Below are 24398 nucleotides of genomic sequence, written 5' to 3' on the forward strand. Positions count from 1 at the left end.
AGTGGAGAATTGTGTCAAACCCTAGACCAAATCAAGATAGGCAGTATGCACTGTCTTACCTTCATCCAGGGCCATCACACAGAATTAATGGGCTGTGACATTTCAGATCGCCTATGGCATGACACAGCACATACACCTTCCTGAGATGGTTGAATACATACTTCAATACACCCTCCACATGGGCTATGTTCCTGTAGAAGAGTGTACATCAACATGCATCCACCTGAGTTGGGAGAACAGCACCTGATGCATGCATGTATAGATATATCCTGACTGTCCTCAACTGTGAGGTAGACAAATATGTCATCATGGACCTTTTCTGAATGGACACTACTAATATCCTGGTTGTGTACAACAGACTTGTGTGAGTTGTTAATGCTACATCATGTCTGTTATGTCTGATAGATGTCCTCAAAGAGGTCATCAACGGTATGCATGATGACAACACAATCATCCTGTTGAACTTGACCAGGCCAAGGCATTTGACACAAATCCATGCTGAAGTATTCAATCATCACTGTCAGATAAACAGCTATATCATCTAGTGGGTAGGCCAGTGGATCACATACGTGGCATCTACATATGTTGAAATGTGTGCAGTGTGACCTATATCTTAGGTCCCGTGATAAGGTCTGTACATCAGGGTTGTCTGTTAGGCCCTTTCCTGACCATTATTTAAGTCACAGAGGTCACAAATGACATACACATCCTGTGTCCAAACAGTTATCTGAAGGACTACAGATTGTGGGCAATCATTGACTCCAGCCGTGATATTAATATAATACAGATAATATCAATCCACATCAAAGTTTGCTGCCACAGCCATGAAAACACATATGAAACAAAAACATGGGTGTATTTGTTACATCATGAAAACAAATGCACAACCCAAGAAGAATGTAGACATCACACCCTATAAACAGATCAAGTGGTATGTGGCCTGTGTCTTTGGGTAGATGGTTTATAGAACGTCCACCAGCATGTAGCCACAGTGCTGTCTACTGCCTTGTATGTAAAACAAATACTGAAAATGTGAAGGACATCCACATCAAAGGGCATAATACCTCCATAGTTCAAAACCTTCATCACTCCAATAACTGAATACAAGGCACCATTCTTCATACACCTCCCTACACATCTTCCAGTCATGTGTAACTGAAGTGTACCATCTTTGCCACAGTAAGCTGTCACACATCTTATTGGCCATACCTAGGTATTCTTTTTCTTGCATAAATGTTACTGTCTGATGGTGCAGAACCCCCGTTAAGGTGGTACATCCGATGCATGCTTGATACCTGTTTCAGTGATGCACACAGTACATAAATAGCTGTTTGGCAACATTGATGGTATGGGTTACATTCATGATAGTGTGAATTGCGCCATATATATCTGCCATGTACACCAGTCACCTAGCCTGTACTGAGCATGTCACATACAGGTATAACAGTGTCAGGGCGGTGTGCTAGATTACCCTCATAGATTACTGACATGTCATAGTAGTTGTACAAGTGTGCTTGTGCAGAATAATCTCTGATCACTCTGAATCACATATGTTATGTTAGAGACATGGGATTACTAGTGGTATTATTCTGATATTGTCCAAGATTGTGCATGCTTCTTTTACTGTTGTCCATGAGTCTGTAAGTGTGTCCTACTTGTTAAAGATTTCTGCTAGGTATGGCCGGTAATATTCAGGCAAATCAGTTTGCATAGCTTCAAAATATGCACCCTACCCCGATTGCATACAACATCCCTTGTAGACGTCCTCTGCATTGTTCATGTAAGGATGCTTATCTTACAAAGACATTTTCTCCATTATGTCACCTTGTGTGACAGTCAAATGGTTTACATTTTTACTGTGCAGTCCATACTGTACCATACTGATATGTGATTGGTGTTCCTGCTACAGTTGTCTTCCACTGACATGCCCTCATCTGCTGTACATTAAGATGTTTCACCTGTCTTCTTTCCCTGTGGTCATTTGTATAGGTTATCTCTGTCTCCCTATTCAATACACCCACTTCCCCTGACTGTTTATTTTATATGGCACTCCACATACCCTTACAAATCATTTACACAACTTTTGTACAGAATGCTTGGAATGGGATTTCACAATACTCTGCATTGTATACACTGTCCTGTACTGTGTTTGACCATATACATAAGTATATGTTAAACCCTGGTAATCATTGTGGCATTTTGCACAATCCCACTAACCTACTTTCCTCTGCAGTAACCTAGTTTCCTATCCATGTTGCTTTACACAGTTTCCTTGCCAGTGACACTGTTGTCAGCCATAAAACCACATTTCTTAATGTTTAAATGTGATGCACGGCATGAATATGCAGTTAGCGCAGCGGCTCACCATGCATCATTGTGCAAACAAGTAAACTCTGTATTGGCTTTGCGAAAAGTCTATATGGAGTTTATTGAATCCCAGGGATTGTTTATTTTCCTGGACTCAAAGATCTCTAAAAATGGTGACTGCAGCAATGAATTAAAAAAAAAACAGCAAAGCTATGGCAAATCACATTGTGAATAAAGGTCAGTATAATCAAAGCTATATATTTTTCTCTGTAGTAACATATAACTATGAAAGTTGGTCTGCAAGGTAGCTTATATACTGGGAAATTTGTGTGTTTTCATTTTGTTGCTGAAGAAAATATTTAAGAATTTCCTGGACTGCAAGAATATTAATTCAGGCAATAATTTAGGAAATAAGACCAGACTGGTCACTGTGAAAGTGCCGTATGACACTAAAACATTAAAGGAAGTGTCCTTGGACACTTTTCTGCAATTGTAGTTAGTAATGTCATACAGCGGGTGTGTTACAGTGTCCGTAATACACCCCCTGCACTGTGAAAGTGCCGTATAGCACTAAAAAATTACAGAAAGTGTCCTCAGACACTGATATATATATATTTATTAATGTCATACAGGGGGTGTGTTACACTGCCCGTAACATACCTCCTGCACTGTCAAAGTGCCGTACAGCACTAAAATATTATAGAAAGTATCCTCTGACACTTATGTATATATACATTTATTTATGTCAAACACCGGTTATATTACAGTGTCCATAGCACACCCCCTGTAATGTCCAAGTGCCGTACGGCAGTGCAATTAAATGCGGAAATGTCATTTTGTCCCTGTTTTTTTTCTTTTTTTTTTAAATTTTTTTTTTGGTTGTGTTTGCATGACATGGTGCACCATTTAACAATGAACACGTGCCAGACATCTAAAAATAGAAACTGGATACTTTTAATTTTTGTCCAAAAGGTCGAGTTTAAGCATAGCTGAGAGAGTTTGTGCAGCACGACACGGTGCTCAGCAATGCTTAAACGGAAATTAGAGGTATATAAAGCAGTTTAGCAGCATATCCTCACTGGCTGAATTGTTAGAGTGACGGCCTTGTGTACAGTAGGTGCACAGGTCGAATCCTGACCATTCAGCTTTTTACATATGATAAGGAAATGTTGTAAATGTTTGTTTTTTTTGTTATGCATACATTGCAATATGTTAACTGGGTTGGTCCAGCTTGACCAGAAGCCCATTTACATTGGAGACCCAAGTATAAAAGCCCCAGTTACACACAAGTGTCCAATACATTAAAATTACAGGAACAGATAACATAGTAAAATGAATATCTGTAGGAGATATAAAGTAAAACAGATACACCTAATAATGAAGTATTATTAATGAACAATAAGTTACAATAATTTTGTATGTATGAAAGAAGTGAAGTTTGCACATAGCTAAGCCCTGCTAAGCATCATTAAGCCACAATAAGCAATGATTAAACAGGAACTGTTTTAGCAGTACTTAGCAATTGGCAACTCCACTTAGCTGGCTTAAGCACTGCTAAGCAGTCCCACTTTAAGCAGTCCTTAGCTAAGCTAACCGTGTTTGTGCACCACTAAGCAATGTTAAGCAGGACCTGTTTAAGCACTACTCAGCTGAGCTCAGTGGGTTTGAGTGGTGCTAAGCATTGCTTAGCATTTTCAAAACTGAAACAAAATCATGACAGACAGCTCAGTGTCACACATCATAGCCATCTGAACACACATGTCCATGCTAATCCTATGTAACACACTGTATGCATACACGCATGTCTTACAAATACACCTGCCATAATAATGACTTGGTAGCTCTATTTGTTACATTCCTAGCATGTGTCACATCTGGGCACCCACAGTCCTTGCCCACAGCCCAGTCGGTGGCAAGACATCTACATGCATGTCAATACAACATAGGAATAACTGAGCCCTGCAATGTCCAGCAAAACTGGTTGCTTCTACCATAGTCACTGCCACCCACAGTAGCACGTTAAAGGCCTGCAGGGTGGGACACATTTCACAATTATGAATATGTGTTTTAAATATTTCCTACCAGTCTCTGGATGACACTATTACATAATATATGCACCACAGGCACAAGCTTCACCTGGACTGTTATGGGTACCCTCAACCAGGTCATGCTGTGACACAACAGCTGACACCCTCACTGACAGTAATGGATTGCTGTCCTCCAGTGTCTTCACAATCCCTAGTCTGACTCCTGGCCAGAATGCAGCAGCTGAAGCCTGCTAAACCTGCAGTAGTATGTCCAGCTACATGCTATAGACCTAACATACCTCCCAGACACCTAGAACATGGTATCCACATAACACCCATACATATAGGGTTGGGGATGCTCAGGTGAAAGGGACATGTGTCACAGTATCAACCTACAAACATACACAGCCAATAGACCAGCATCAACTGTAGCAGCATGCACATTCAGATAAAAAGGATTTATGACACTCACAGCTGCCTGTCTCCTTACCCACCTCAACACACATTTAAATAGTACACTGCTACAGAATCTGAAAGTCTGTTAACAATGGCCAGACATAGCATGCAGAACTCTGTCATAACACGTCAATCCAAGCAGGGGACAATATTACTACCTACCCCCTGTGATGCTGTAGCTCCCACACCTCCATAATGTCCTCCTCACAGGCCAGGAAAAGGGCCAAGGCCCACATGAAGGCCTTAATTATAGCACTGTGTTGCCATGCCATTGGTTAATGGAAAGGTAACCCAACTGTTCTGGATGCAATTAACAAGTGGGAGTCACAGACTGGTGCACATTGAAATCACCTGTTCATGAGCATTACCTACAAAAGGCAAGCTGCTGCCTATGGTAAACAGGTCTGACACTTTCTTCATGAAGAGAGACTGTGATTCTCTAGGATACTACAACTTGATGTCTTCTGACAAAGGAGTACTGCACTATGCCAAGTATGTCATAGAATTGAGCATGTAATGGAATGCAGATGTGGGATTGCAGTCATGGGTAATAGAAATGAAAACAGTAGGTCCCAATAACATTTCCTGGACTAACATGTTGCAGTTAGTCTGCTGTACAGCACCTACTATGGCCATCCCTGATGGCTCTGATTGCAGTGACATAGATCACAGCTCTGGCCTCTGTGCCACCCCAGCAATGGTCAGCTCACATATGACTGCTACCGGATTTTCTGTTGTACAATACTGACAGTACGTACTGGTGGATACAGCTGGCATATCACATCATGTACTGTCAGTGAGCCCCTCTCAGTGTGTGAATGTCATATAGGATTAGTTCCAAGATTGTCCAGGTCTCCCTGACCATTCCTGATGTATTCTGACTAGATAACTGTGTACTCCACACTTGTATCTCATTGCCCGTCACCTATGGCTAGCATACCTGGTGATTCCTGCAGCAGGACAGCAGGTTATACGTACTAGCAGTGGGAGACACTGGCTCTGGCTCAGCAGCAGTACATACAAATGGAGCATACAATGTAAGAGAAGGGTACAGTACCAGATATTCATGTACCATTACTGTGCTCCCAGGGGTCTGGCATGTTACAGACAGATTTCCCACATTCTGGGATAGCCATCATGTATTGTCCAACTGGTGTCCAGAAATACACATTTGTCTGGCAGGGGTTCTACATCTATCAGGCATTTGTACACATTCCGCAAACATCTGGGTACTGCAGATGTCAGACACCTATGAGAAGGACACCCTACACCAGATATGCACTGCTCTTAGTTATTGTGTACCTCAGATGTTGCTGGAATGTCCACATGCACTTGTAGTACCACTCACTTATTTGTCGGATGTAGGCTGGATGACATGGTACTGTAATGTTGCCCATAGGGAACACCAAACAGTCGATGGCAGTGATGGGTGTGGACAGACAACAACACAGTCTGTCACAGCACTCTGGCCATATCTGGTATTCCTAGTACCATATGAGGTTACTAGGCTATGGACCCTGAGCAGCCATATGCCTAGGCCACATGTTAGCCCATGTATATACAAGACATCACCTGATGTACCCGTCCAACAGGGACACAGCTGGTATCCCAAGGGTATATGTGCAGTTAACCATATGGTTATCCAGGTTATGCCTGCAAAAGTAAGTAGCTACCCTGCCTGATGTGGACAGGGTTTCCATTCCACCACAGAGTGATTATGTGGGACACACATCTGAGCTGCCAACAAGCCTAGTGCAAGTCACACACCAGGTTGAGGGCATGTGTGTGTGTGGGGGGGGGAGGGGTTAGAGTGGAGCATGACTTGCATTCATGCAGCAGTCCCAGCAATATGGAGTCTGTGATTGCCTTGCATACCACACTGAGGTCACCCCTGAGGAGTATGTATGAAACCGGGTAGAGGTTTGGCCTCATAACCTATCGCTGTATGGTAGATGTTTGATGCCCTGGTATTCCCTGGTGGGGAACCTCTGTGATGTCTCCAGCTACTGCATGTGCTGTGTGATGTGAATGATGAACAGAGAATTATACACAATAATGGTCCCAACTGGGGGGAATATGGGGATGTATATACCCAGTGTCCTGTGATGACATACCCTTATGTATGACATTGGCCATGTAGAAGGTTTACCTTACAATGGAAGCAACATTGTGCTGAAATGTCATGTTGCCAAAGACCTGTGTCCACAGCACCCTCACCACTAATTGCGTGCCGAGGATGCTGTTAGTACAGTGATAATATGTGGGATTATTACTCTCCCCATAGGGGTTCACACTGGATGTCCTGGTATGCGGCCTGAGGCCATGTGTCTGACAACAGTCATGTATCTGTTTGAGACCATCCTAGGCAGATGTCCACATCACTAGGGAATCCAGTGATGGCAAACAGCATCCAGTCATCTGCAGACATGGTCAGACATAGGATAATCAAAACAAGCCAAAGTAAAAAGTTCCACAGACCACCAAGACTAAAACCAAAATTATTTATTCGAACGTTAGCGCTTTCAGGATAACCCCTTCCTCAGATGTACAATACAACAAAAACAATGACACTTTTTAAATTCCCATAGTCCAATCAATACATAGAAACAATTCAACAATTAAAAGTTGATTCAAATATAATTAAATGCATGGTCTTCACCTTTTTAAAATAGGCTTTAAAGGTACTACACCATTCAATCCTTTATATCTACTTGCTCTATGTACTTATTTCTATGTATTGATTGGACTATGGGAATTTAAAAAGTGTCATTGTTTTTGTTGTATTATACATCTGAGGAAGGGGTTATCCTGAAAGCGCTAACATTTGAATAAATAATTTTGGTTTTAGTCTTGGTGGTCTGTGGAACTTTTTATTTTGGCTTGCAACATTTTTGGACCTTGGACCTTTGGTTCCTTCATCCTGGTTTTATTTCATTCATAGACATAGGATAATAGCTGTTACATGCACCTGAGATGTGTACATCACACATAACAGAGGCCCAAACACAGAACAGCATCTTACATACCTAGTTTTGGGTCAACCGCTTGAGGTGGATGTTCCTATGTGAAATAGGTGGGTCATGTCAGTGCAATGGTGTGCTACACCTATGGTGACATGATGCATACTTGGGAATGCTATATCTATAATGGCCACATGGGTTATACTGTCACAGAGTTTGTCCAGGTCAATGTAGGCAGTTTGCATTGTCATGCCCCATCCATAGCTTTGGTGACTGTGTCATAGAGGTCAACCAAGTGTAAAGACATGAACCCTTCCTTGACAGAGCCTAAGTGTGCATAATGGAGTGTGGGCAGGTCGCCAATGTCCTTGTTAATGGGGTTCACTATAAACTGTTCTATGGCCTTACAGAACAGCCTACTTAGGCTACTGGGTCTATCATGTGACTGAGTGGGGAATGCCTCACCTTTGTCTATAGGGGTGACAGTGGTCGTCCATCAAACTGATGGGACAAAGGTGGTACTCAGTCTTCCTTTGAATACAGTTCCTTATGGCATTGCAAGGTTATGCTTGGGGTCATGTAGGATGCATCCTGTGATGTGATAGGCTCCCATGGCAGATGTATACCATGACTGTCATATGGCAGTCGTGACCTGTTCCCCACATATAGGAGAAGGGGGATGTACTGTGGATATCAAGATGTACTGATGGGAAACACAGGGGGTGTGGCCTACACCGACTGGGTCAGGCATCCAGTATGCTATACCAACAGCACTGGTATAGCTGGAGTCCCTGAGCACCACAAGTGAGCAGTTGCTGGTGCTTCCTGTGCTCTTGCAGACATATGAGCAATAGGGGAGATGACTGTCTGTAGTGGATGTAGACAATGTAAGTTCTGTGTTTGTTGTGTAGATTTGCAGGACAGATCCCATTCTCATGTACACGCTAAGGAGACATTGCTCCAAAATGGGCACCTGCCCCTACTTTCTGTCGGAGAGTGGTATTTTATCCCTGTTATGGACAGTATGTATTGCATGTGGCCACCAGACAGGGGTACATATCCTAGCAGAGGATGATGTAAGCCTGTCGGGTATACCTGACTACATGCATCTATACAAATGCACATACAGAACTTCTGTATATATGTAGATATTGGTGCCAGTCCTTAATGAGGGGCTGGGGGCTATAAGGCTGTGTATACCCCCCCCAGGAGGATGCATTCCACATTGGAGGTGTATGCATGGGTGCCCTAGCTAGCCTGTGTTGTGTAATGTCAACTACAATACACATTCACCTTATGTGTGGGTAGCCCCTGGCCACACCAATGTGTTTGTACATCCACTGTTGATGGCTTACTGGCAAGTTGTGTGCTGGCATGGGTACGTCTTACAATGTATGTTAGGGTCATTCAACTGACCCAAGATCAGGGTACAGACCCAACTCGTAATACAGTTGATGAGGTCCATATAGGCAGAATGGGCTTCCTGGTCACATGTGGTGGCCGGTAACTAGCTGTGATTTGAATAGGTTTATGCTGGCAATGGTAAACTGCCCCTGCAGTGTCCCCTGTGCATCTTACTGCTTGTACTGCAAGGAGGTGTGCTTCTATCTCATATATATGGCAACTCCATGTCCCATGGCAATACCAGCTATACTTTGGGTTCTGCATGTATGATAGGATAGTTGACCATCTAAGACTGGGGTGGTCTCTGCACCTTTAAATCATGGTCTGTGTGACTGCACAGATGTCTGCAGTTCCCAGGGTTAGGACTGCTTGCAATGAGGGCAAAGTATTGTGTACACCTCCAGCATTTAGCAGCATGGCCTTCAATGTGGCCTGCACTGGCACTTGTATGTTGGTAGTGATAACTTCACCAGTGTTACTAATGGAGTCACTATGGGGCTGGTGACAACCGCCACCAGACACATGAAGACCAGTGAAGACAGATGGAGGCCATCTTTCACAGAGCATCATGGTCTGTTTACCATATCTTCCCAGACTCACAGGTATTGGAATGCCTGGAATATCACAGGAGAAATGTGGACATGTTAAGGGCAATCATTCCCTGACTGTATTGCGGTATCTGTCTGGGTGACAGCATAATGCTGCATAAGGCTAGGGACATACCTGCCTGGGACACATAACCAGTGTGCTCACTCATGTCTCACTACATATAGTCCAGGGTCATACATGTCAGGTCAGGTCAGACGCACCAACATGTACTGTGACAGACCCATGACAGTACCTGTTGGTGAGAGACAGCAGTGCATTTGCAATATAGCAGAGTCTGTCACCTGACACAAAAGTAACTGTGACCATCGACATACACAGCCAGGTCAGAGGCACACCAATGAGTCTCCACTGGAGTCCCCTATGTGTAACATGTTGACATGGGCTGATGCATGCTTGGCTGTGGGACACAGGTGTGTTGCTATGTGTGTTATGTGCTGTGTATGGCTGAAACATTCATGTGTGGCTTTGCCTCAGAGATTCCCTTTGTTTGTTGATCTGCATGTTGAGGACCGCTGCAGATGTTTGTGTGTGTTGTGTAGGTGTGTGAGGTATACTGATTGTGTTGACAACCTGTTTGGAGACAGATATCTGGCCTGGACAGGCAGAGAGTATGGAGTGCAGGTTCCTACAGTCATTGCATCTCTCATACAGTGTGTTCCATGGTGGTGTTTGTAGATAGCTGTCCATATGTGTACATGAGGCAGGTGCTACACAGTGTCAGGACACCAATATCAACCACACTGGCTGGGGAAACTCTAAGACATTGTCCAGCCATATATTCCAGAATCTGAGGGAGGAAGGCCAGGGAGACCTGAGGGGTGGGCCTACAAACTAGGTGATTACTAAAAAAAGTAGGGGGCTGACACCACAGCAGGCCATGCAGACAGCATATGACCAAGCAGTAATAGGTGCAACAGCTACATGCAGTGCAACACCTCATAGCACATGCAGCAAGTAGCATGAAACATCAGGATTGGGGGGGGTTAATGCATGCTGTAATGCCAGTATGTTGCCGATACCCACACAATACTGTGCTGATGGATGACAGGGGTATGATGTGGGGGATAGCGGTGGATATTGCTGGCAAAAGTGGATGTGCAGGGTCTGCACATAATAGTGAACAATGTATGTAGCCCTGTGATGTGTTCTCCTGTTCATGTCTTTCAGGTGGAATGTACAGACAACACCACCCACCCTTCTCAGAAACCAAGAAGTCTGCAATTATTGGTCCCCTGAGACTCCATTATCGGGTGCTGTTGTCAAGGAGCAGGCAAAACCTGTAACAACACGCTGCCCTGTGGGCAGAACTGGTAGCAACAGTGAATAATGTGGGTCACTGGGACAGGAGCTACAAACAGGTCTGACACCGTCTCACTGATCTCATAAACCATGCATGACAAAGGGCTGCAGCTGTGGCCAGGAACCATGCTGGCACAGGGGGAGGGTCTGCTACTCAACCTCCCTTCTCACCACAGAGGAGTTCCTGGCAAACCTCGGCTCAGCCACCAGCTCACAGGAAAGCATCAGTACATATGTCGTGGAGGTGAGTGGCACAGATTCCACAGCAGAGGAGCATCCAGATAAGGTTCCAGTTGTCATCACGTTAATACTGTGGCATTCATAGTGGCAGCCTCTGCATACCTGTATGCATATTTCAGGTCAATCTGCATTTGTGGGTGGGCTTTTGTAATGTACACATGAGCATACATATTGTGAATGTCAGCAATTTGGATAGTATCACAGCTTGCACTGTACATGTTGATAAATGCACATATTATCCTGTACCAATGCCATGTGTTTGTGTGTGCTGACAATACCTCTCTCCCACAAATTCATAGGTATCTCTGGTGTGGCTGGGGAACATCAAACTGTAGCCAGTGAGTATGGAATTGTCATGTTATGGCTCACCTATACCCAAGGCATGTTAAGGGCTGCCAGTTTGCCATGCACACAACTGTTAAGCTTAGCCATATTGCAATACATGCATGTTCACTTGTGGTGGGGTTCACTGCAATGCATCACACTGGTAATCACAGAAGCATATTTGCAGAAGTTGTAACATATTAGCACATAGTTTTGTATAGGTGTAGCCACTGTGCTATACAGGGGTACATTACTATTGTGTAGAAGTGTGCACTGTGTGTTAGGTGAAGGTCCATCACATACTCCAACTTGTAATGTATCTCACAGGTGTCTAGTACTAGCAACATTAACTGGACGTAGCTGCACTGTATGTTGTTGAAGGCTGGTACAGAGTCTGTCTGTTGTGGTCTGATTGTGTGTTGTGCATGGCATCAGTCAGAAGGTGTGGTTTGTATAATGCCTTTGTGGCACCTCACGTGTGTGTGTGTGTGTGTGTGTGTGTGTGTGTGTGTGTGTGTGTGTGTGTGTGTGTGTGTGTATCAGCAAGCATTATAGTGCAGGAATTAATGTAGTCGAGTTGTCTTAATCTCACAGGTGACCATGGGGGTTGGGATGTGTCGCCCTCACAACCTGATGTCAGTGTCTCATCGGACTCTGATGATGGTGGCGATTGTGAGGCATAGAGGGGGTTGGTGGGGGCTGAATCTGTACCATTGGTTGATATTCCACTTCCACCCCCAATGTCCCCACACACGGTCAGCATGCCCACACATACCCAGTCCCCAGCTGCCACAGATATTGGGCATTTGGAGGATGGTGGCATCAAACAGGGTAGTGTGGCAACTATGGCATATGTGATTGTAGACACTAGCCATAGCCAGAGAGCTGGAGAGGTACCACACAGGCAGACTGACAGGGGTGCTCAAAGGAGGACTGCTGCCCATCTAGCCCCTGTCAGAGGTGTCACAGCATGTGTCATCCAATGCATGCTTCAGTCCATCATGGATGCACAAGCATACTGCAAATGGTACACCAAACAGATGCTCAGGGTCATGGATGCAACACTGCCTGGCATGCATGACTCCCTCCATGGCATTGGTGATGCCTTACATCATTTTGCTGATGTTGTGGATAGATGGTGGAGTAAGACATTGCCAGTCCTTAACCATGCAATGTCTGTGCTTGAACATGTGGTGGGAGTAGGGCGTCAGACATGTGGATGTAGGTCACAACAGTGTAAGTCATGGTGTGCTGCTGCCATTACAGAAGCTGAGTATGGAAGAGTGAAAACACAGAGACCTTTTCATTGCTAAGGTACTGCTGTATATGTGTATGTTTACCTAACTGCATATTCGTGCTACAGTGTGTGAGGGACAATGGGGGCAGGCAGCGTAACCTTGCATACATACTCTGTGACACAGCAAGTTACTCTTGATACATTTCACCTGGGTGTTCCATAGGATCACAGGTTCATAGGTACAGAGAAAGTTACTAGAGTACTGGCCCTGGGTCCCTTACAAGCCTACCCATTACTTTATCCCCAACAGAATCATTGATCATCACCTGTTGCTCCTGGCATTGCTGGACACAGGTTGAACCCCTGGGACAGATGTTTTTTTTCTCCCATCCACTCAACCATGATGCAGTTGATGAGGGTATGCATGATACTGAGTTTGACATATTTTGGGCGTGCATTCCTGATTCAGGGCTCCCTCTGGGAGAAAAGCCTGTCTCCCCAGCAGGTTTATTTGCTATCTCATATGTGATTCAAGGCCTGTCATGCCAGTAATTTGCACAGAGTTATACTCACATATATGGGGCAGCTGTTGAAGGGCTGAGCACAACATTGCTATATAGCCATGCCACATCCCACCTGTGGACACCTTGTCTGATACCAAGTGGGGCAGTACTGATTCAAGGCTGTCTGTGTGGAACAGGTGTTGAAGGCCATGGATAACCTTCGTGGGTGTTAACATAGCCTTTCTAGTTGCTGCAGATGTTTGTATACATACCAAACCAGCCATGCTGATAATGTATTTTGCACTGACTGAGGACTACACAGAGGTAATGTCCACCTTTTGTCTGGATGCAGTCCCTTTACCTATGTGGTGAACCATTGACAAGCCTTTTCTGACCACTGCCACTACTTGTTGCCTGAATGTGACAGTATCATCCTAAGTACCCAGGTCTGTCAATGCAGTCTGTGTTTTTATGGGGTTGCCATTGATGTGGGAAATAGTGGGGCCATGTCCTTGCCATATGGTATGATGGTACTGTTGTCTGCATTCAGCTTGAGGACAGGACTCTGCCACCATTCCAAACCCACTGTATGACCCAATTGCAGTGTGTTAACAGCTGTTTGTGGGTCAATGACTGACAGCACACTACTTACAGTCGACACAGCCTTAGGCAGTACCTACATATGTGGGTGTTGGCAGTTAGCATTCATGCCTAGATACATGTGGGTCATTGGTGGTGGCAGCTACTCACAGGGCCTCCACATGTCTACATATTGCACACACATTGGCAACACAGAGTGGGTTGCTGCCTTATCCAATGTGGACTGTGAGACACATCTTGTAGTATCATGACAGTTGGCAGGACATACCATACCCATGGCAAGTGCAACAGACAGGACTTCCCTTGGTTTGCTAATATGACAGCTTCTTTGTGTCACATTACCTTACCATATGCTATTTCTCATAACATTAAGGTGCTTCTGATGTGAAATAACTGCTTTATGGAAGTAGTAGACAATTTTAGAAAATGTTTATTGTCCTACACTCTGGAGAAACATGGACTGCGACCTTGAGGGTGGGACAGATGGTGGCCATACCTCTCACGTGTACATATTTCTGCAGAATGACCTGATGTTTGCCACATATTTTTGTTGTTTGTCATAACATTGTGGTTTTCTGGCAAATTTGTGGCAAATCATGAAAGGCTAATGTTACAGAAGAATGATGGATATGTACATGTCAGACTTCATATCCTTCAGAACATGCATGTGAATGTACAACCTGTTATGCTATCTACTTTCTATGTTTGTCACAACAATATATACAGATTGAGCCTAATATTTGGCCTTTGATCCACTTTTCTGTATGACTTTATCCAGATGTCTTTCTCTGAGGGGTTGATAGGTATACTGGTGGCCCTAACACAGTCATACTGCTAAAAGGGGATATACATACATACATACACACATACACACACACACACACACACACACACACACACACACACACACACACACACACACACACACACTCATGAACTGTCCTTGTTGATAGTAGAACCCCTACCGGCCTAGTTTTTCATACAATAGTGCGATATACATAACACAAGTGCCACAGAGCTTACATAGTTTTGCAGTATCTGCCACTACTATTCAGGTGGGTGACATTTGCAGGTGTATTAAGGATTGCCACTGGGGGATTAACAGGCCCTTAAAATGGTAGGGCCATCTCAAACACACATGCACGCATGCACACACACACACACACACACACACACACACACACACACACACACACACACACACACACACACACACACACTGCTGCAGGGGGACATGCATTAAAACACACATGCACACAGAGTTGCCACTTTTCAGATTGGAACACCTACATATCTAGTTATGTACACTACAGTCTGACATGAGTATTGTACGTGCCACAGTGCTATTATGTTAGAAAATGTGTAACTGTGCTTCTAATGTGAATGACATCTGTAGGGGCCCTGACTAGATTGGCAATGGGAGTGATAGAATGGAACAGGCACACAAAATGGTATAACCATCACACACACAGGCAAGACAGTCACAGGGGATATGCATACAGGCACACACACACTCACACAGCTGCCAGTAATCAGATTAGAACATCTACCTATCTAGTTCTATGTACTATAGTGCTATGTACATATTACATGTGCCACAGAGATTATATGCTAGGGACATACCTCAGAACCTCTTACAGCAATTAAATCTAGACAAAGCCTTCAGAAATGGTGGGATAAACTCCCAAAAATAGGGACATCTCTCACATATTGCTCTTACAAACCTAGACCACTGAGTAGGATAACAGGGTTTGCAACAGCATGCATATTCAGAAGGGTATGACACCTGAAGCTGAAATGTCTGTCATGATTTCTGAACTTAGCTCTCACTGATTTGCCAATGATTTCACAGAAAACCCCATTGTTATGAGACACGGACCACATATATGTGGCAAACATCGGGACATTCTGCAAAAATCTGCACAGATGACTGGTATGGTCTGGAGAGCTTCAAATGGTGCATTTAAGGTGGATGACATCAACAGGCCCTTTTTAAGTAATGCCATGGGGAGGGGGTCAACACACACAGCCACAGCGGATATACTTCTCACACACACACACACACACACTTAGAGCATTATAGTTTGCTGTATTGAGATTCAAATCCCTACCTCCATAGTGCTACCTACTTATCACATGCACCACGGAGCTTATATGCCTAGAAAGTGTCCAACAATGAATCAAATGTGGATGACATGAACAGGCCCTGTAAAGTAATGCAATGGGGGGTCAATAGGGTGGAACAGGACTCAAAATGATATAACCAACACATACAGTATCACAGTTGGCAGTACTGAGATTAGAACCCCCTACCCATCTAGTCATTGTTAATATAGTGCTATGCACTTACCTCATGCACCACAGAGCTTATATACCTGCAGATTTCCCAACAGTGCATCTAAGTTGAATGACATCAGCAGGCCTTGTAAAGTAGGGCAATGGGGGTTTACTGGGTGAAAGATGCCTCAAATTGGTATAACCTACAAACACACACAGAGTTGCCAGTGCTGAGATTAGAACCTCTACATATCTAGTTATATGTAGTATAGTGCTACGTACTTATCACATGTGCCACAGAGCTTATATGGCTGAAGACTGTCCAACAGTGCTTCTAAGGTAAATGACATCTGCAGGCCTTGTAAAGAAGAGCAGTGGTGGATTTACTGGGTGGAACAGGCCTCAAAATGGTATAACCTAAAAGCACACACACACACACAAACACAGTTACATCTAGTTGTATGTACTATGGTACTATGTACTTATCACATGTGCCACAGAGCTTATATGGCTGAAGACTCTCCAATGGTGCTTCTAAGGTGAATTATATCAGCAGGCCTTGTAAAGAAGGGCAGTGGGAATTTACTGGGTGGAACAGGCCTCAAAATGGTATAACTTACAAACACACACACACACACACACACACACACACACACACACACACACACACACACACAGTTGCCAGTGCTGAGATTAGAACTCTTACCTATCTAGTTGTATGTACCAGAGTGCTACGTACTTATCACTTGTGCCATGGAGTTAATATGGCTAAAGACTGTCCAACTGTGATTCTAAGGTGAATGACATTAGCAGGCCTTGTAAAGTAGAGCAATGCAGGATTTACCGGGTTGAACAGGTCTCAAAATGGTATTACCAATGAACACACACACACACACACACACACAGACACACACACACACACACACACACACACACACACACACACACACACACACACACACACACACACACACACACACACAGTTGCCAGTGCTAAGATTAGAGCCTCTACCTATCTAGTTGTATGTACTAGAGTTCTATGCACTTATTGCATGTGCCACAGAGCTTATATGGCTGAAGAGTGTCCAACAGTGCTTCTAAGGTGGATGATATATATAGGCCCAGTAACGTAATGCAATGGTGGGTTACCAGGGTGGAACAGGCCTTAAAATGTATTGGCATTGCACACACATAGGCAGGAAATACAGACAGCCACAAGGGGATATCCTTAAATACACACACACACAGACTGAGTTGTCATTGTTGGGATTAGAGCCACTACCTGTCTAACTGTCTGTCTACACTATAGTGCTACATAGTTATCATGTGCGCCACAAGGCTTATTCATGTGAAAGGTATCTGCCACTGCTGTTGGGGTGGCTCACATCAATAGTTGTTGACAAGTAGGCTACTTGCTGTGGAGGACACTACTATCAGGGCCATAAAATGGGTGACCATTACACAGACATAGGCCTGTTGGGTGTGTGCATTCTGCTGTAAATGTAATAGATACAGAAACACATGCACACACACACACACACACACACACACACACACACACACACACACACACACACACACACAATGGGGGATGTCAGATTACAACCCCTACCTCACTAATATTACACAATGAAGCTCACCTAAGTACTTGCATATGCCACTGGTTACAATTGGTGTGCAAATGGCTCCAGCAGTACACCACTATATGCCTTTCAGGGTGTGTGTGTGTGTGTCTCTCTCTCTCTCTCTGTCTCTCTCTCTCTCTCCTTCTGTCTCTGCCTGTCTATAATTGATATATTTGTATATGTTACATATATATATATATATATATATATATATATATTATATATATATATATATATATATATATATATATATATATATATATATATATATATTTGTATGTATATTACACTCAACAGATCCAAATATATTTTATATGTGCAACATACAGATAGATGATGGTAATCCTGCCTGATGGGGGTGGGGAGAGACAGTTATGGTGTACATAGCTGTCTGTATGCAAAGACATATATGGACTACACAGTTCTATAGTCAGATGTGGGTTTAGACATGAGCTGTAAATCTCTAAGTGTAGGAGCATACCCAGTATTGACCTTCAGTACTAACAGTGGGACTCCAGTCCAGACCTACTTGTACTCCAGTCCAGGATTTTCTGTGCTACTGCCGATTGGCTGATGAACCTGTGTAAACAATCCAGCACCTCAGTGATATACTGGCTGAGGGACCTCCTGGCTGTGTGCTATCCTTATTAACTGAGTCATATCCTGGGGCGGGTACAGAGTGCATTGGACTGAGCAGAGTTTTCCATAATATGTGTGTTATATTCTACATAGCACTGTGATTTCTTGGTATGCCAGTGGCAGATCAGTATAGATTAATGTGAGGAACCATTAACAGACATTTGTTTATTGACTCCATACACTGCAGGCAAGCTGTATTACTGCACAAACTGTTCTAGTGTGCCTATTCTACATTTGTCTGGCCAGTGATTCCCTTATATGTGTCTCGTTGTCCTTCTGTAATCCAGTCATAGGCTTTGTCCCCAGTTGCTGCTATGTATTTGTAGTTATGGTGTGACTGGGGTAGAAGTTGTAACATCACACACAGGGTTATGAACTTCACACCTCTGACTGTACCTGTTTATCAGGTTGTCCATCATTGTGCCCCATACATCTGCTGTGGTCCTCAGACGATTTGTATTGCACTATTATTAGTCTACATGTTGGCCATACCTCTCAAACTCTTACAGACAGACATCTGCACAGGACCATATATAGCAATCAGACACAGGCCCAGACATGGAGGCAGGGTCTTAATACTGCTCTTCCAAATGTAGGCAGGTGGTAGAAAGATTTTGTTTTATTTTGCATTTTGTTATGGTTATGACATCTGTATCTCAGCTGTCTGTCATTGATGTTTTCACATCAACCTTTATTGGTTTGCAAATAGTTTGCCAGGCAAATGCAATGTTATGACAAGCAAAACAGATATATGAGACATACGTGTGGATAATCCGTGACACCCTGTCATTCCAGGAGTATGGATGGTGCCCACCGACTTGTTATCATTACTGACACAGCCATGTAGCAGCCTCTATATCCTGGTGCTAGACTGACTTGTCACAACCTGCTGTTGTACTAGGCACGGTCTAGGTTACTCAGAGCTGTGTACTGTCCATATGTGTGGCCCCCTGTCCCTCCATTGTCCACCTTTCCTGCAGTAAAAAATATTGATGTCTGGACAGTCTGTACAACTTAGCTGACATGCAAAATAGTTGTCACAGCCAGCCTCGAACCATGGACCCTGTTAACCACATTACTGTACCAGTAAGCCACAACACCCACCAGTAAGTGCTGTCTACTTCCTGACACTATTAACCAAGCACATACATAGCACATTGACCACTGCATATTATGGAAATGGAACAACTTAGTAAGTTGATTGGGACAGCCTTGGGAATGTGTAGTTTGCTGCTATTACCTTACAAACATAAATGTTACTGCACTTCTATGGGAACACAGGTGTGCTGGGGGTAGGGGAGCATACATTCAACTGTACACATTTTTGCAGACTATCCAGATGTATGCCTCATATTTTAGGTTCATTTTTCATAACATTGTGGTTGTCTGGGAAAATACTGGGAAATCATTAAAGACTGAAGTTAGAAAGTGATGACAGACATTTGAGTTTCACACTTCTTACCCTTCAGAGAATTTATGCTACTGCAGGACCTGTTATAATATAACTTTCTAAGTTTGTCAGAGCAATATTTCATAACTGTCTCTATTTTGGGGCATTTGCCACACATTTCTTTATGGCTTTTAAATAGATGTCTGGGTGTAAGAGGTTGAGAGGTATGTATGGGACTCCAACACAGACATCCATGCATCTCTCCTATGACCCCTCTGTTTGTTAGTCCCTCATATATACTGCAGTGATGTTTGCCACCTTGGGGACTACTGCATATTCTGGGGCAGCCAGTATTTGGGAGAAATTTCCTGTTGTTCTGCATAGCTGTCAGTTGTCTACTGCTATCCCAGTAGCCCACTCCATTCCCTTGTGTACATGCAGCAATACCACAGATATGCTACCACAGTCTACTGCCCCATTCATTTGTTGTTAAAAAGAGTGACTTACCTTGTGCTTGCAGCAGTTGAGAGGATGGTGCTTCAGGGCTGACTCTGTCAGATGCATGCAGTACACAGCCTATGCATGGTAAGATACAGGTAGTGTGATGTGGGTGGCATCATTTTTACTGTGTGCATGTGAGTCACAGTGAAGTGTCAGCCCCTGGGTCCCTAGGTTGTCAGTGTATGTGCTATGCATTGCCTCTTTGCCAAGGCCAGGGCATACTGGGTGTGCCTACATCTGCCTACAGGGACAGGCTCAGGGGGTTCCTCCTCCGAGTCCCCCTGTGCCTTTGGGGACCTTGGCAATGGTGGGGGCTGTGTGTCTCTTCCCTCTGCTGTTCCTGCTGCAGCTGTTTTCTCAGGATCATATTGTGTAGCACGGCACATACTATGAACTTGTGTGCACATGTGGCTGGAGAGTACTGCAGGGCTTCACCAGATATGTATAACCAAGGAACACAGCAAAGGAAGCAACAACCAGTTGAAATGTAAAAAACTGTTTAATCCACTTTAAGCGCTTTCTTCCCTCTAAGATAGAAGAGACTTCATCAGAACAATGTTACACAAATCAGCCCGGCCATTTATACCTATTTAATCCACTTGCTAACTGAATAATAAGTAAACATTAGTAAAACTGAAACAATCAATTATATGCTTAAAATCTGCAACTATGTGGCTGAATAAAACAATAACTACATAATTTAATACCAAATGTATAAAAAACAAAAAATGGGTGTGTTGGTGCAAAAAAGACAATAAACCAAAGAAAAAAGTACCAAAGGGACCATAGAAACTGCTTTTTAATAAAATAAATAAATAAAATCATCCAAAGTAACTCATGTTAAGCGCTTTCATCACAATAAAAATGACTTCATCAGAACAACTGACCAAGGATATGCTCCACATTTAAATACTCTCCCACCAATAACTGCAAACCAATCAATTAACTAACTAGTCAGCCTTTGAACATTTAAAGCACCAAGTACAACAAATGTTAAATTCTGAGCATAAAATATATATGCATTAAATAAACTTACTTTGAACTTCTTCCTGTCCATTAAACCACACTTTTAAGTTTAATTTCCTTGTAAAACACTTTAAATCTATTAAAGTGTTGTCTATTTTCCCTTTTCTATAGGGTACATAAGTAAAACCTTTTGCCAATAAATTGACATGCTCTTCATTAATATCTTTATCAGAATAATTGTATATTTTGAAATCATTAGCTTCATTTGTTACAATAATTGGTTCTAAAACACTCACTAATTCATCATATTTAACAAAAGTCTGTATCAGTTCATCTGGCACATTATAAAATACATTATTTTCAACAGCTACACTACTGATGTCCATTAAACCACTGTTCTCACTCACAAATGTGACTTGTTGTCTTTCGTTTGCCATTTCCAAATTGAACCTTGAACAAGCATCATTCACAGTACATTCCCTATCATTACAATTCACTTCATTTACAAAAACACCATTACCAAGGTCCAGCAACTGTAGTTCAGCATTCAGTTCATCATTTTCAGTACTAGTACTGCCGACAATCCCACAGTTTGTTAATTGCTTAGAGACATGTGCTTTACCAACCATAGTGGAAACGTTATTGTCTTCACTTACTTCTTCATACATGATTGCCAGGGCCATGTCCATAAACAAGGAAATTAAACTTAAAAGTGTGGTTTAATGGACAGGAAGAAGTTCAAAGTAATAATGGGAACATTTAAAAAAAACAAGTAGTTTTAACCCACCCCTTAATAATGTCATCAAATTATATGAGCAAGTTTGTGAAAAAGAAAATAAAGAAAGTGATAAAGAATTATGGTGATAAAAACACTTACACCAAAAACATGACTGTACAGAAAATAGATTGTTGAAGGAACTGACTGAGGATCCTAGTATATGCATAATGAAACCAGATAAGGCAAATGGGGTGGTTATTATGAACAAAGTTGACTATTTAAATGGTATGAATGTGCTCTTGATGAATGGAACCTGTGCTGAGAGTTCTCTAAATGAACTACACATAGGCTACATGAAAATAGACATGCTACTTGAAGACATGTTATATCAAGGGCAAATTAGTGAGGATGAACATAACTATATGGTCAACAAACACCCCATGATACCCAATATATTTGGCATACCAAAAGTCCATAAAGGACTTAAGGGTCCTAAATTTCGACCAATTGTAAATGGTAGAAGGTCAAAAACAAGTTTTATATATGTTTTTAGATGTCAAATTACAAGCTGGTTTAAAAGCCGTCCCCCCCTTACATTGTTAAAGATTCGTGGCAGTTTTTGGAAATGGTGGGGAGAGTTCAAATGGAAAAGGATATGATACTTGTTACTACTGACGTGTGTAGTTTGTTCACAGTGATACCACATGAAGTGGGTTTAGCCTGGTTAGAGACCCAATTATACAAGACAGCAAGATATGATCAAGATCAGATAAATGTATACATAACCCTCATGGAAACAGTATTACAAAACAACTTTATCTACTTTGAGGGACAATACTATAGACAAAACATAGGGGTGGCAATGGGTGCAACCTGCGCCCCTGTGTTTGCTAATTATGTTATGTCACACTGGGAACAAGTATACATTATGGAAGGGATCTTCCATTCCAAAATTGTGTACTATACAAGGTTTCTGGATGACATCTTCATTGTTTGGAAAGGTACTGAAGAGGAATTATATCAATTTTATGATTATATAAACCACACAGTGGACGTTTTACAATTTACGTACACACACAATAGAACTAGAATATCATATTTAGATGTGGACTTAACTTTTGATACTGCAAGGACTGGATTGGAATCAGAAATATTTTGAAAATCAACTTTTTCCAACTCATATCTGCAGGACAATAGTGGACATCTGAATTTTCAAAAAAAGTCCATAGTTAAAGGTCAGTTGGTACGTGATGCAAGAATGGTGAGTTCTGATAAAAAGTTTTTAGAAGAAATTGACTTTATCTTGCACATGTTTACAACAAGGGGGTACCCACAGGAATTTTTGACCAAAATTAAGGAAGAGGTCATAAACAAATGCACCATGGGCACTTATAAGCCCATTTTAGGATGTATAAGTGGTTTATCTAATGAGACCGTTATTAAAAAGAGAATGGACATCAGTGTAGGGTTTATTACTACCTTCAGTTTAGATGCTACAGAAATTGGTGACATTATCAGAAGTAATTGGGATATATTACAATTTGATCACAACGTGGGGCAGAAGGTAGGTAAACAACCTAAAATTATATATAAAAAGGATAGATCCTTTAAAAACATATTAGAGAGTATGCAAAAATACAATGGAATTGGTGCTAATAGGAGAAAGGGTAATTTTAAATGCAACAGATGCACATTTTGTTCACACATTTTAGAAACAGGGGATAAGTTTTCACTGAATGGGAGATCTATTAAAAGTTATGGGCATTACAATTGTAACACGCTGAACGTTGTTTACATGGCCAAATGCCAACAATGTCCTATATTTTATATATGCAAAACTAGTAGGCTATTCAAAAATAGAATAGGGGAACACTTGTTGGACATCGGGCATGAAAAGTCTACTAATGCTCTTGCTAAGCATATTAAGGACAAAAAAGATCACCAGTTTAAATTTTTGGTAGTGCAACTTACTGAAAAAGACTCACAAGAGAAATGTATAGATATATACATCTTGACTTGTGTGAACTAAAACGGCAGTTGTGGTGTAATGCAACAGAATATCCTGGAATAAATGAAGCTATTAGTATTTCCTGTATTTTAAAGCTAAAAAACATTTTAGGATAGTATATATATATATTTTATTTTTATTTTCCGCACTTATAGAAGTTTATATATTATGTTGTGGTGTCTAATATTTTTTTGTATACATTTGGTATTAAATTATGTAGTTATTGTTTTATTCAGCAACATAGTTGCAGATTTTAAACATATAATTGTTTCAGTTTTACTAATTTTTACTTATTATTCAATTAGCAA

The 24398-nt window shown here is 42.3% G+C and overlaps 1 pseudogene; it reads right to left on the reverse strand.

The window, feature by feature from the left end:
* Window positions 1-22032, reverse strand: part of LOC122792819 — a 117710-nt pseudogene extending 95678 nt beyond the window's left edge.
* Between the last annotated feature and the right edge of the window lie 2366 nt (window positions 22033-24398).

This window comes from Protopterus annectens, chromosome 2.part0 (assembly GCF_019279795.1).
Source record: "Protopterus annectens isolate FY-2018-M chromosome 2.part0, PAN1.0, whole genome shotgun sequence".
Lineage (NCBI taxonomy): Eukaryota > Metazoa > Chordata > Ceratodontiformes > Protopteridae > Protopterus > Protopterus annectens.